This window comes from Chiloscyllium plagiosum, unplaced genomic scaffold (genome assembly GCF_004010195.1).
Source record: "Chiloscyllium plagiosum isolate BGI_BamShark_2017 unplaced genomic scaffold, ASM401019v2 scaf_14061, whole genome shotgun sequence".
Classification (NCBI taxonomy): domain Eukaryota; kingdom Metazoa; phylum Chordata; class Chondrichthyes; order Orectolobiformes; family Hemiscylliidae; genus Chiloscyllium; species Chiloscyllium plagiosum.
The window spans coordinates 22,001-25,000 of record NW_025211919.1 but is presented as its reverse complement, the minus strand read 5'-3'; the positions used below and the strand labels follow the sequence as shown (position 1 = coordinate 25,000).

Sequence of the window (3,000 nt, the reverse complement as noted above, 5' to 3'; positions counted from 1 at the left end):
GCTGTGGAGAGGAGTCATCTTAGCCACAAACATTGGGGCCCTATACAACATCCAGTTTGTGCTACTATTCATGAAAACCAGACACTGCAGCAAGATTTATGCCGTAAGGGACAAGATCAGGAAAATATCAAATCTCACCTGACAACTGAAAGTATATGAGATGTAATTATATGTTGTATTCTGTTGGAGAACTCACCCTGATTTTATTGGGAGAAGTTATGTTCCAATTGCTGCTAGTCAGTAGAAATTGCTTTTAAACAAACTTTGCTTGCTCTTGTTTACTGAGTAAATACTGCCAAGTCCTGCCAGCCACCCTGCTTCCAATACATTGACTGATAGTGGTGTCAATAGACAGTTCATAGAATAAAAAAAAAGAAAAGATCACTGCAAACTAGAGTCAAAATCTAGAAAAAAAAACTGACGAGTCTTCTGTGGAAAAATATTTCATCAGGCAGCCTACACAGAAATCAGCAATCTTAAAATTACACAAGAGAAAACTCAATTTGTAAAGAAATAAAGGCATTTCAATATTACTGCAATGGTTCAAATGATTATAAATAAAACGTATACCATAGATAATTGTTGATATTTCCGCTCTGGAATAACAGGCTGTTTCCACAATATATTGCTTCCCATATCAGGAGGAGGGGGTGTCATTGGCGATAAATCTTCCAAGGCGTCATCATAACTGAATGCCCTACGGTGCATCCCAATGGGTAGGGACAGCTTTCCCAGTAAGCTCGAAGGATGCTCGATAGCTGCAAAAGGCATGGTCAGTACATTTAATTTAAATTAGATCACATTCCTCGTGTTAATTGCCACAGCAACATTCAGTCGTCGATAATAACGCCAGGTTCAGGTGCACTTAAAAGTAAAATTTCAAGTTGTGCTGTTATAAACAATTTAGACTATTAAATTCGGCGCACGATATAATTTACATTGACTTAAAAACTCCATCTTAAAACGCAATCAACCCGCCACAGCAAATGGATGAAATTCAGAAAAGGTCTGCTGTGCCTTTAAAAGGGAAGAAAACGCAGCAGGAGAAACGAGTCTAAATTACCAGGAACGTTATGTTCATTCGAAGCCATCAGAGCGGTTTGACCACTGGCCACTCCGGGGGTAACACACAAGCAAGTGTTTGGATCGCTTCACCTGTTAAAACAAAATAAAAGCTTTTGGAAAAGGGATCAGACACCATCCTGCAGCAGTTGACGCCGCAGTGCGCCCCTCTGCCCTGCACTGACTAAGACATGATGCTCACGTCCCCGAGTGATGACACATACACACTCCGCTGTGTGAAAGGGGGGAACACCTACCGCAGTAACAGCAGCGCGGGGCACAGGCCGCCCCAGGCCTTCAGCCTCTTACACTGAAACATCGTGCAGCTTTCAGGTCCAGACCAGTTCACATGAATGGGTGGGGTATTCGGGATGAGAGTGCAAGAGGGTTTGCGTTGCCGAGTGGGTGTGTGTGCGCGCGCCACCACCCAGATTCTTCCCGAACGATTGAAAAACAACTTCCAGCTCGATTATACGGCGCAGCGCCTTTTATACTGTGACGCCATCCTCCTCCCCCCCCCCCTCCGCCTCCAGCATCACCCCGGGCTGTGACGCACCGCTACCTCGAGCGCCAGACCATCCAATCAGAAGGGGAGCTGGGCTCCAGCCTCCCGACTACAATGGAAAACACTTGACGTCATTCGGAGCACGCGTCTCCTCATTTGGAGGAAAAACAGAAAATACTGGAAAGGCTCCGAAGGTCTGGTAGCAGCATCTGTGGAGAGTAATGTTTCGGGTCCATCACATGCTTAGAACTGATGGCAGCAGGGAAAAAGATTTTTTTAATATAATAAAGTGGGTGTAAGGAGTGAACGATAGGTGGAGATAGAGAAGAACAGTTTGCAGATGACACCAAAATTGGAGGTGTAGTGGACTGTGAAGAGGGTTACCTCAGATTACAACAGGATCTGGACCAGATGGGCCAATGGGCTGAGAAGTGGCAGATGGAGTTTAATTCAGATAAATGCGAGGTGCCGCAGTTTGGGAAATCGGAAGGATGTTGTGAAACTTGAAAGGGTTCAGAAAAGATTTACAAGGATGTTACCAGGGTTACGGGATTTGAGCTATAGGGAGAGGTTGAACAGGCTGGGGCTGTTTCCCCTGGAGCATCAGAGGCTGAGGGGTGATATTATGGAGGTTTATAAAATCATGAGGGGCATGGATAGGATAGATTTACAAAGTCTCTTTCCTGGAGTGGGGAGTCCAGAACTAGAGAAGATAGGTTTACAGTGAGAGGGGAAAGATATAAAAGAGACTTAAGGGACAAATATTTAATGCAGAGGGTGGTACATGTATGGAATGAGCTGCCAGAGGAAGTGGTGGAGACTAGTACAATTGCAACATTTAAAAGGCATATGAATAGGAAGGGTTCGGAGGGATATGGGCCGGATGCTGGCAGGTGGGTCTAGATTGGGTTGGGATATCTGGCCAGCATGGATGAGTTGGATCGAAGGGTCTGTTTCCCTACTGTACATCTCTATGACTCTATCCACTCCTGTGACTGTCCAACTGGTATAATGGTCAGCCGAGGAGAATGAATAACTAATAACGGAGTATTAGTGGCTAACAATGTGTTATGTGTAACAACAGACCATGTGCTAATACGACCTGGTGTGTGAGGGTTGGGAGAAAGATATGGGAAAAGGTGCCTCAAGCCACAAAATTGTTGAACTCTGTATTGAGCCCAGAAGGCTGTAGAATCCCAAAAGGCAGTAAGTGAGGTGCTGGTCCTCCAGCTTGTGCTGAGCTTCACTGGAACACTGCTATAAGCCGGAGATAGATATGTTGGCTAGCGGACAAGGTGGTGTGTTAAAGTGGCATGCAACTAGAAACTCGGGGTCTATTTTATGGGCAGTATCCAGCTTCACCTGGAAGGTGTGTTTGGACCCTTGGATACTGAGGAAAGAAGTAAACAGTCAGGTTCTGCAGTTGCTGAAGA

General features: G+C 45.3%; 1 long non-coding RNA gene across 1 annotated transcript; it reads right to left on the bottom strand.

Moving 5' to 3' along the window:
* Nucleotides 1-185: 185 nt before the first annotated feature.
* Nucleotides 186-1,575, bottom strand: LOC122547193. Its single transcript, XR_006310910.1, has 4 exons — nt 1,320-1,575; nt 1,064-1,155; nt 571-758; nt 186-332 (listed from the first exon to the last, which is right to left on the bottom strand). It is a non-coding gene; the product is annotated as an uncharacterized LOC122547193 (long non-coding RNA).
* Between the last annotated feature and the right edge of the window lie 1,425 nt (nt 1,576-3,000).